This window comes from Chiloscyllium punctatum, chromosome 11, assembly GCF_047496795.1.
Source record: "Chiloscyllium punctatum isolate Juve2018m chromosome 11, sChiPun1.3, whole genome shotgun sequence".
NCBI lineage: Eukaryota > Metazoa > Chordata > Chondrichthyes > Orectolobiformes > Hemiscylliidae > Chiloscyllium > Chiloscyllium punctatum.
In genome coordinates, this window is record NC_092749.1 from 116425474 (window position 1) to 116437673 (window position 12200).

At 42.6% G+C, this 12200-nt stretch overlaps 1 protein-coding gene across 12 annotated transcripts in view; it reads left to right on the forward strand.

The window, feature by feature from the left end:
* LOC140483389 (utrophin-like) overlaps positions 1–12200 on the forward strand; it is a 737248-nt gene that overhangs the window by 90768 nt on the left and 634280 nt on the right. The window lies entirely within an intron of this gene.

Genomic DNA, 12200 nt, shown 5'->3' on the forward strand with positions numbered 1-12200 from the left:
CCACTGCTTGCCTTTAAATAACCGCCAAACCTCAAATAGATCATTGTTCGTAGCAAGCTGCCCGGCTTTCAGGACAACTCCATACAACCCTGTCACGGTAGGCGTGCAAGATGTGTCAGAGTGTGGACATGGATACCACCATTACATGTGGGGACACCTCCCACCATGTACATGGCAGGTACTCATGTGACTCAGCCAATGTTGTCTATCTTATACGTTGCAGGCAAGGATGCCCTGAGGCATGGTACATTGGGGAAACTCAGCAAAGGCTACGACAACGGATGAATGGGCACTGCACAACAATCAACAGCCAGGAGTGTTCCCACCCAGTTGGAGAACACTTCTGTGGTCCAGGACGTTCGACCTCAGACCTTCGGGTGACCATCCTCCAATGCGGACTTCGGAACAGGGAGCAGTGGTCGAGCAGAGGCTGATAGCTAAGTTCCATATCCATAGGGAGGGCCTCGAGCGGAACCTTGGGTTCATGTCATACTACATGTGACCGTCATTGCACTATACACACAGACACTCCTATATACACACACACACGCATATACACAGACACGCACACAGACATACACACTTCCACACTCTCACGTGCATCCTCTCCGAGACTTAGACCACTCTACACTCACACACACACACACACACACACACACACACACACACACACACACACACACACATATATATATACACTCTCTCTCACAGACACTCACAACCCCCCCACCCCAGACACGCACACTCCCACGCTCACATGCACCCCCTCACAGACTTAAGACACTCTACACCCACATACATACAAACACACACTCTCTCTCTCTCTCCCTCTCTCTCTCTCTCTCTCCCCCTCTCTCTCTCCTCTCTCTCTCTCTCTCTCTCTCTCTCTCTCTCCTCTCTTCTCTCTCTCTACTCTCTCCTCTCACTCACGACCCCACCAACCCAGGCAGACACATACACACACACACACACACACACACAGACCCACATGCACACATGCACACATATACATATATGTTTGTGGGGTGAATTTGTACTTGCAGAGTTACATTGTACTTTGCTCAAAAACTGCATGAATTCATGTAAAACTCTGTTATCTCACTTTTTACATTAGAATCAATCTAAACATCATAGCACAGAGAGAGAACACGGGGGCTAACACCTTCAACATATTGTCTAGCTAACACCAATTGTTACAGTTAACCTGAGAATGCAACTTTTTAAAAAGAAGTTTTGTGATTTACACATGAAAGAAGTGAAACTATCATGGTATTCGAACAGATGAAAGACTCAACAGACAACCAAGGTATTTTTCAATGTATAATTTCAGTTACATCACACTGTAAACTTTTGCTGTAAATTCTGTGCCTTACAACTGTGTCCTCCACAACCACCTGATGAAGGAGCGGCGCTCCGAAAGCTAGTGCTTCCAATTAAACCTGTTGGACTATGACCAGGTCACGTCCTGGTATGGTATGGGTAAAGTGAGAACTCATGGTGTCGTGTCAGGATTCCGATCCAAGAAAGTGCTACATGGGCTAGGTTTGGACTATAAACTTGAAAATGACTTTGTACTTGATATTGATTAGATTAGATTCCCTACAGTGTGGAAACAGGCCCTTCAGCCCAACAAGTCCACACCGACCCTCCGAAGAGTAGCCCACCCAGCCCCAGTCTACCTAATGCACCAAACACTATGGGCAATTTAGCATGGCCAATTCACCTGCACATCTTTGGACTGTGGGAGGAAACTGGAGCACCCAGAGGAAACCCACGCAGACACGGGGAGAATGTGCAAACTCCACACAGACAGTCGCCCGAGGCTGGAATTGAACCCGGGTCCCTCGCGCTGTGAGGTAGCAGTGCTAACCACTGAGCGACCATGCCACCCAGGCTCAAGAAAATATAGGCTCAAGACACCAGGAAAAGCAAGGGAAACTGAACAGATGCAAGTAGAACTGAACTAACCTGAGCTAAGTTAAAAATCACAGAACACCAGGTTATAGTCCAACAGGTTTAATTAGAAGCACTAGCTTTCAGAGCGCTGCTCCTTCATGAGGTGGTTGTGGAGTACACAATTGTAAGACACAGAATTTATAGCAAAAGTTTACAGTGTGATGTAACTGAAATTATACATTGAAAAATACCTTGATTGTTTTTAAGTCTCTCTTTTGTTAGAATGACCATGTTAGTTTCACTCCTTTCATATGTAACTCACGAAACCTTTTTAAAAGGTTACATTCTCAAGTGAACTTTAACAATTGGTGTCAGCCCAGATAATGTATCGAAGGTGTTAGCACCCCTGTGTGCTGCTGTCTGTGCCATAATGTTTAGACTGATGCTAATCTAAAAAATAAATTAACAGAATCTTACATGGAATCATGCAGTTTTTGAGCAAAGTACAATGTAACTCTGCAAATACAAATGCACCCCACAAACCTGTGTGTGTGGGTGGGTGGTGGGCGGGGGCGGGGAGGGGTTGAGCAGTTTTGAGTGCCTGTGAGAGACTATGTATGCATGTGTGAGTGTAAAGGGGTGCAGGTCTGTGAGGGGGTACATGTGTGAGTGTGGGAGTCTGTGTGTCTGTTAGGAGTGTTTGTGTGTGTGTGTGTGTGTGTGTGTGTAGTGCAAAGGTGGTCACCTGTAGTGTGACATGAATCCAAGGTCACGGTTGAGGCCATCCCAATGAGTACCGAACTTTGCAATCAGCCTCTGCTTGGCCACTTTTTATTGCTGTCTGTCCCGAAGTCCGCCTTGGAGGATGGTCACCCAAAGGTGACTGCCAAAATTGGGAGAACAGTCTCACAGACAGTCAAGCAAGTGTAACGTGTAAAATCATGTCTTACCCACACTGTCCCGCACAGCGCTATCACCAGTATAATATCGTTGCACAGCATATCCCCACTCTGCTATTACCATTAAGCCAGGGGATCAATGGACAGTCCAGGAGGACATGCCAAAGCTTCATCAAGCATAACTGAAAATGAGATGTCAAGCAATTCCACATTCTGTGGATCAGATCTGAGCTCTGCAGTTCTGCCACGTTGGGTATAAATAAGTAATGGTGGACAATTCGACATCTCACTGGAGAAGGAAGCTCTACGGACATCTTCATCCTCAATAATGGGGGCGTACATCAGTGCAAAAGATAAGGCTGAGGTATTTGTAACATTCTTCAGCCAAAGTTGCTGAATGGATGATCCATCTCTGCTTTCCTCCAGAGCTCCCCACGATCACATGCCAGCCTTCAGCAATTTCAATTCACTCCATGTGATATCAAGAAACTGGTGGAGGTGCTGGACTCTGCAAAGGCTATGGCCCTGACAACATTCCGGCAATAGTACTGAAGACCTGTGCTCCAGAACTTGTCCCCTAGCCAAGCTGTTCCAGTACAGCTACAGCACTGACATCTACCTCACAATGTGAAAAATTATCGAGGAGAAAGTGAGGACTGCAGATGCTGTAGATCAGAGCTGATAATGTGTTGCTGGAAAAGCGCAGCAGGTCAGGCAGCATCCAAGGAGCAGGAAGGGCTCCTGAAGAAAGGCTCATGCCCGAAACGTTGATTCTCCTGCTCCTTGGATGCTGCCTGACCTGCTGCGCTTTTCCAGAAACACATTATCAGCAATGTGAAAAATTACTCAGATGTGTTCTGTACACTCAACAGGACAAATCCAGCTTGGCCAGTTACTGCCCCATCAGTCTATTCTTGTCAAGCATCACTTGCTTAGCAATTATCTATTCACTCACACTCAGTTTGGCTTTCACCAGTGCTATTCAGATTCTAACCTTATCAGCGCCTTGGTTGAACAAGGGAAAAAGAGCTGACTTCCAGAGGTGATGTGAGAGTGACTGTCCATGACATCAAGGAACCTGCAGCAAAACTGGCATTAATGGAAACTGGGGAGGGGGATGCTGTCTGCTGGCTGTAGCCATATCTGGCTCATGGGTATGTGTTTGCAGTTGTTGCAAATCAGTTATCTTAGCTCCAGGTCACCTCTGCAGGAGTTTCCTGGGGCAGTGTCGTTTGGCCCAACCATCTGGAGCTGCTTCATCAATGACCTTCCTGCCATCCTTTTGGTTTACTGATGACAGCACAATGTTCGCAATGACCCAGGTACTGAAGCAGTCCATGTCCAAAACTATCATCTCTTGACATTCAATAGTACCATGTCACTGAATACTTAACTATCAACACCCTGGCCTTTACCATTGACTAGAAACTGAACTGGATTAGTCATACAAGTACTGTGGCTCCAAGAGCAAGTCAGAGGCTAGGAATTGTTACAGCTAGTAACTCATCACCTGACTCCCCAAAGCCTGCCTGCTGTCCACATGAATCAGGAATGACATGGAATGCTTCCCACATGCAAAGAAGAGTCCAGCTTCAATAACATTCATAAAGCTTGATACTATCCAGGACAAAGCAACTCATTTGATTGGCACCAATCCACAAACAATCACTCACTCCACCGCAGTAGCAGTTATTTGCACCATCTCAAGATGGACTACAGAAATTCATCAAAGATTCTTAGACAGCATCTTTCAAACCCACGGCCACTAACATCAAGAAGGACAAAAACAGCAGATACATGTGAACATCACCACTTGCAAGTTTCACCACTACTTTCTCAAGAGCAACCAGGAATGGGCAGTGAATGCTGGCCTGATCCAATGAAGCACACATCCAGAGAGTAATGTTACAAAAAATGTACAGTATCAGTGCTGCCTGACTTAATACCCAATCAGTACTGCAATATGAATGGCTACCCATGTCTGTTATAATTAAAATTGATCATTTATGGTTGCCAGGGAAGCTTCAGAGGCTGGTGGTATAGCATTAGTGGTTTTGTGCTGTCTGCGTTCTTACACAGGAAAGGTACTGGCATGAGAGCAAAATTTCCTGATCTGAAGGCTATGTTCATAAACCTATTGCTCTGTAGCCAGCATTTATTGCTCCTAAGTATGTTTTGTACTGCAGTAATGGTACAGATTTGTTAGTATGTAACTGGTGGATTGTTTTGCCTTTTAAAATATACTCTGCCTCCAGTTCAGGAGGGGAAAAGTGGCAACAAATCTAGCTTTTGATATGGCCCCAGTTGGCATGGAGCATGTGCACTCTGGAATATGATGGGGTCAGGCTTGTGTTGTGGCTTGTGTTTGCATCACCTTTAAGAACAAAATAAATTAGGACTGTAATATTTAAAAGATAACTGAATAAGAATTTAGATTAGATTCCCTACAGTATGTAGTACAGTATATATACATACTGTAGGGAATCGGGCCCTTCGGCCCATCAAGTCCATACTGACCCTCCAAAGAGCAACCTAGCCAGACCCATTTCCCTACCCCACATTTACCCCTGACGCTATGGGCGATTTAGCATGGCCAATTCACCTGACCTGCACATCTTTGGATTGTGGGAGGAAACCCACACAGAAACAGGGACAATGTGCAAACTCCACACAGATAGTCACCTGAGGCGGGAATCGATCCCAGGTCCCTGGTGTTGTGAGGCAGTAATGCTAACCACTGAGCCACCATGCTGTCCCGTTTGAAAATAACAAATCTGAAGAGATACATGGGATATTTCTAGAACACAGAGCTCCAGTGGAGGGAGTATTAGGAGAGACACCTAATGGGTTGAATGGGTGTTCTTTATTCTAATTTGCAGTATTATGTGAAATTAGTGAACAACATCATACAAATGAGCTGCCAGAGGAAGTGGTAGAAGCTAATACAATTGCAACATTTAAAAGGCATCCAGATGGGTATATGAATAGGAGGGGTTTGGAGGGATGTGGGCTAAGTGCTGGCAGGTAGGACTAGATTGAGTTGGGAAATCTGGTCTGCATGGACGAGTTGGACCGAAGGGTCTGTGTCCGTGCTGTACATCTCTATGACTCTTTGCTAGGAATCAATATTTTGGTATTTGTCCTGCATCAAAACCAGTTAACAAGTGACGCACCTACAGTATGAAATTCTAGGAGCAAAAAACTGTGTTCAAGGGTATTTGGCCTGTTTCAATAGCAGATGTTTTGATAGAGTACTTTATACAGTTATTTGGCAGCTGCAGATGAATGCCAAGAAATTTGTTGTGAACGTGTGAAGAGACTTCTGGGATTCTTATTTCTGTTGGCCACAACTAAATTTCCTGTTGGCCTTTTGAATGCAAGCACATCTTGCACATTGAAGAATGGAAAAGTGCACATGGGAGATAATACATTTTATTTTGTTCAATATTCAATTCTGGTGCCTTATTGATCAGATTGGCTTAAATGTTGGCTTTCAGTCCCTGTGGCTGCATGAGCATTGTGGGAGGAGAGGCTGGCCTGTGAAAGTAAAGAATCATTTGTTTGTATAGTATCTTTTCTGTTGACTTATAGCGTATGAGTTACAGCTGCTCCTCTAAATAGAAAGGTGCAGTAGATTATTTTGTTTGAATTTAAGCTTAAGGCTTTTGGCAGTTTAGACAAACTCCTCAAACAATGGGCTGAGGTGTGATATGAACATGAGTGCAGTAAAGCTTTAGAAAAATTAGGGACTAGTTCATCACTTTACCGAAGTTAAATATGGCCTTTATCTATTGTCCTTTAGTCTTGCCTTCCTTTTCCACTTTTTCTTACTTTTCATGCATTAACTTGAAATTTTGTGATCTGATTAATGTCTGCTGTAGCTTCTGCTGTCATATCAAGAGTAATCATGAATTTGCTGATTTAATACTAGGATTGCTGCTGCCACTTAGACTGTTACTGGTGCTTGTGGCCTTGTGATTAAAATCACAACAGAAATATGCTATTTTCTCGTGCATGCCAAACTGGACAGTCTTTGTATGAGTGAAAATACAATATTTTTTCCTTCAAGTGAGATGTTTTCTTCATTACGAAGAATCCCAATTGGTGTTGAGCTTTTCTAATTAGGTTTCCATTATAGCTGTTTCATTGCATATTTAAAAATAACTGTGTTTAAATGCTTTTGAAATCTTAACTCATGGCTGCAGCGACAAATGTTTTAAGTTTTGGAATGGTGATAATACATAAAATGTATCTGAGAAATCTGAGACTTTTAATAAGAAAATATGTTAACAGTTGCATTCTAGTGGAGGAGAGAGCTAGTATTTATTAAGAATATTTATGTGGGTTAACCTTCTACTTACTGGCAACGTGTCAACACAGTGAATCATGTTATGTTTCTCTTTTTATCTATTCTTGTCTGGGACTACTTGCAGTATCCATTCAATTCCATTTCTCCTCTTTATCCTTATAGTCTTGCAAGTTTATTACCTCAAGTAGTCTGAGGGCAAAGATGAATAGAAATCTTTTTCTGAATTAAAACAAAGAACAACAGATTCTGGAAGTCTGAAACAGGAAGTGCCAGAGAAACTCAACAGGTCTAGCAATGTTTGTAGAGAGAGAAGCAGAGTTAACATTTATGAGTTCAGTGACCCTTCTCCTCAGAATGTGGTGGAGATGGTGAAATTGAATTTCTTTAAGGTGTGGCTGACAAACTTTTGGAGACAGAGAAATTGAAAGTTATTGAGAGTAGGTGGAATGTCAAATTAAAAACACAAACAGATCAGCCATGACCTTTTTGAATGATAGAGGACTGAATTGCCTACTTCCCCTAAATTGTATGTTCAGATACACTGAAGTATTGTATTTTGTGTAATTGAGAGTAAAAATAATCTTTTGCAAACTTAGCTGGTTTATTTTCTTGAATGACAGCATTTTATTTTCCTACACTTAGTGCTAACTCTGCTTGTTCTGCTTGCAAAACAAAACTTTTTCACTGTACCTAGGAGCATGTGAAAACAAACCAAATTAAATCTTAACTCAATAGTAAATCTAGTAACATGCCTGTCATCACCACTTTATATTTGTATAGTACCTGGAAGACAGTACAATCTTTTAAGGCATTTTTCATAAGAAAATATTTGGGGATATGATCGAAAGAATGGTCAAAGCTGTAGATTCAGGAAAGAAAGAAAGGGAGAGTGATGAAGAGGTTTAGAGTGAAACCTTGACCGCTGAAAGCATGGCCACAAATGGTGGATCAATTAAAATTGAATCAAGAATAAGAATTAATGGAGTGCAGACATTTTGGATTGTTGTAGGGCTAGAGAAGATTGCAGAGAAGGTTGTGGGGTGTGGGGAGATAAGGGCCAGGAGAAATTTGCAAACAAGAATTACAAAAATTGAGGGAATGCTTAACTAGGAGCCACTGTAGGTCCATGAATACAAGTGTGTTGGAGGAACTGAGTTTAGTGAGATTTGGGTAGAGTTTTGAATTGTTTTAATTTTCCAGAGGCTAAATTTGAGAGTTTGGCCTAGAATGATAGGAATATTCAAACCTGGAGCGAACAAAGGAAATGATGACGGTTTCAGGAATGGTGAGCTGTGATAGGAATGGTGCTTGCTAATCAGATGTGGATCAATGCTGTTTTTCCAGACTGTGACATTTCCTTATGGAAATTGTTTAGATTTGTTGAGCTTACCATGATATTTTAGTATTTGCTTGTATGAGCGATAGTTATATCAGATGACAGTCCAGAGCTTGGGGTCATTCTTGAATTTATTAAATCTCTGATCCCTTACACTATTGTTCCTTTCCCTGAAAAGCTAATTCCTATCTTTGTTCCCAAATTTTTGCATAGCAGATGACATGTAGAAAACCTGAGGCTAGAATAGTTGACACTTTGAAAGTTTTAATTAAGCAAAGCACTTGGGTGTGCCAGCAAAGTTTAACTCCATTCTAAAGACTGCAAGTAAGAAGGTGGTATTAATATCTAATTATTAAAATGTAAATGCCTGTCCTTTCAGTAAGATCAGATTTCTCTTTCTAAAAAGTAAAATTTCACCAGAATTTTACTTCTTAGTGTTTAACTTGTGGTTGTCTTGCATATTAGATTGAATTACAGCCATTGTGAATTACTTCAAAATTCTGACAGTAAAGTGACATTATGTTGAGGACCAATTTCAGTTATCTATATACAGGTAAATGCTAGCTTGACTAGTTGGACCCCTTTGACAGTGTATAAAGACAACTGTTTCTGTTTGGCTGCAGCAGTCTCATGTTTAACTAACTAACGGTTTTTATTATGATAATTTCCACTTTCTCTTCTCCCACACTATTATTGTCACTGTATCTGTCATTGCATGTTCATTTTTTAAATACTTTTCTCCCACATGCTTTTACACTTTCAAGTTCAAAGCTCAACTAAATTTGTAGGTTTATGTTCAGAGAACAAAGCAAAGTGCAGAGAACATAGCAGAGTGAATAGAGGACCAGAAATGGGAGGTGCTATAAGAGACATGGATGAGAAGGGCTTTTCTCCCTCTGTTATTCTATCATCTTTGTTTCTAAAAAAAATTGTTCTCAGATGAGAGGATGCTTTTCATTGTCTATTACCCATCCTTTATTGTCCATGAGAAGATGGCAGTGAATTATAGAGACATAGAAATGTACAGCACGGAAACAAACCCTTCGGTCCAACCTGCCCATGCCGACCCGATATCCAAACCCAAACTAGTCCCACCTGCCAGCACCCGGCCCGTATCCTTCCAAACACTTCCTATTCATATACCCATCCAGATGCTTTTTAAATGTTGCAATTGTACTAGCCTCCACTACTTCCTCTGGCAGCTCATTCCATACACGAACCACCCTCTGCATGAAAACATAGTCCCTTAGGTATCTTTTATATCTTTCCCCTCTTACCCTAAACCTACTCCCTCTAGTTCTGGACTCCCCGACCCCAGGGAAAAGACTTTATCTATTTATCCTATCCATACCACTCATGATTTTATAAACCTCTATAAGGTCATCCCTCAGCCTCTGACGCTCCAGGGAAAACAGCCTTAGCCTGTTCAACCTCTCCCTATAGCTCAAATCCTCCAACCCTGGCAACATCCTTGTCAATCTTATCTGAACCCTTTCAAGTTTCACAACATCTTTCCGATAGGAAGGAGAGCAGAATTGCACGCAATATTCCAACATTGGCCTAACCAATGTCCTGAACAGCCGCAACGTGACCTCCCAACTCCTGTACTCAATACTTTGACCAATAAAGGAAAGCATACCTTCACTGTCCTATCTACCTGCAACTCCACTTCCAAGGAGCTGTGGACTTGCACTCCAAGGTCTCTCTGTTCAACAGTACTCCTGAGGACCTTACCATTAAGTGTATAAGTTCTGCTAAGATTTGCTTTCCCAGAATGCAGCACCTCACCTTAATCTGAATTGAACTCCATCTGCCACTTCTCAGCCTATTGGCCCATCTGATCAAGAACCCGTTGTAATCTGAGGTAACCTTCTTCGCTGTCCATTACACCTCCAATTTTGGTGTCATCTGCAAACTTACTGACTATACCTCTTATGCTCACATCCAAATCGTTTATATAAATGATGAAAAATCGTGGACCCAGCACCGATCCTTGTGGCACTCCAATGGTCACAGGCCTCCAGTCCAATGGTCACACCCCTCCACCACCACTCTGTGCCTTCTTACCTTTGAGCCAGTTCTGTATCCAAATGACTAATTTTCTCTCTATTCCATGAGATCTAACCTTGCTAACCAGTTTCCTATGGGGAACCTTGTCGAACGCCTTACTGAAGTCCATGTGGGTCTCATCTACTGCTCTGTCCTCATCAATCCTCTTTGTTACCTTCTTCAAAAATCAAGTTTGTGAGACATGATTTCCCATGCGCAATGCCATGTTGACTATCCATAATTAATCCTTGCCTTTCCAAATACATGTAAATCCTGTCCCTCAGGATTCCCTCCAACAACTTGCCCACCACCGATGTCAGGTTCTCTGGCCTATAGTTCCCTGGCTTGTCCTTACCACCTTTTTTTAAACAGTAGCACCACGTTTGCCACCTCCAGTCTTCTGGCACCTCACTTGCAACTATTGATGATAAAAATATCTCAGCAAGCGGCCCAGCAATCACTTCCCTAGAACTCTGTGGGAAGCTAGGGTACACCTGATCAGGTCCTGTGGATTTATCCACTTTTATGCGTTTCAAGAATTTTTTGAGGATGTAACTCTGAAGATGGATGAGGGAGATCCAGTAGATGTACTGTACTGGATTTTCAGAAAGCTTTTGATAAAGTCCCACATAGGAGGTTAGTGAGCAAAATTAGGGTGCATGGTATTGGGGATAAAGTACTAACTTGGATTGAAAGTTGGTTGGCTGACAGGAAACAAAGAGTAGTGATAAATGGCTCCATTTCAGAATGGCAGGCAGTGACCAATGGGGTACCGCAGCATTTTACAATGTATATTAATGATATAGAAGATTGTATTAGTAATAACATTAGCAAATTTGCTGATGACACTAAGCTGGGTGGCACGGTGAAATGTAAGGAGGATTTTAGGCGATTACAGGGTGATCTGGACAGGTTAGGTGAGTGGTCAGATGCAGTTTAATGTGGATAAATGTATGGTTATCCACTTTGGTGGCAAGAACAGGAAGGCAGATTACTACCTAAATGGAATCAATTTAGGTCAAGGGGCAGTACAAAGAGATCTGGGTGTTCTTGTACACCAGTCAATGAAGGTAAGCATGCAGGTACAGTAGGTAGTGAAGAAGGCTAATAGCATGCTGGCCTTCATAACAAGAGGGATTGAGTATAGAAGCAAAGAGGTTCTTCTGCAGCTGTACAGGGCCCTGGTGAGACCACACCTGGAGTATTGTGTGCAGTTCTGGTCTCCAAATTTGAGGAAAGACATTCTGGCTATTGAGGGAGGGCAGCGTAGGTTCACGAGGTCAATTCCTGGAATGGCGGGACTACCTTACGCTGAAAGACTGGAGTGACTGGGCTTGTATACCCTTGAGTTTAGAAGGCTGAGAGGGGATCTGATTAAGACATAAGATTATTAAAGGATTGGAGACTTTAGAGGCAGGAAACATGTTTCTGCTGATGGGTGAGTGCCGAACCAGAGGACACAGCTTAAAAATACGGGGTAGACCATTTAGGACAGAGATGAGAAACTTCTTCACCCAGAGAGTGGTGGCTGTGTGGAATGCTCTGCCCCAAAGGGCAGTGGAGGCCCAGTCTCTGGATTCATTTAAGAAAGAGTTGGATAGAGCTGTCAAGGATTGTGGAATCAAGGGTTATGGAGAAAAGGCAGGAAGAGGATACTGATTAAGGATGATCAGCCATGATCATATTGAATGGTGGTGCAGGCTCCAAGGGC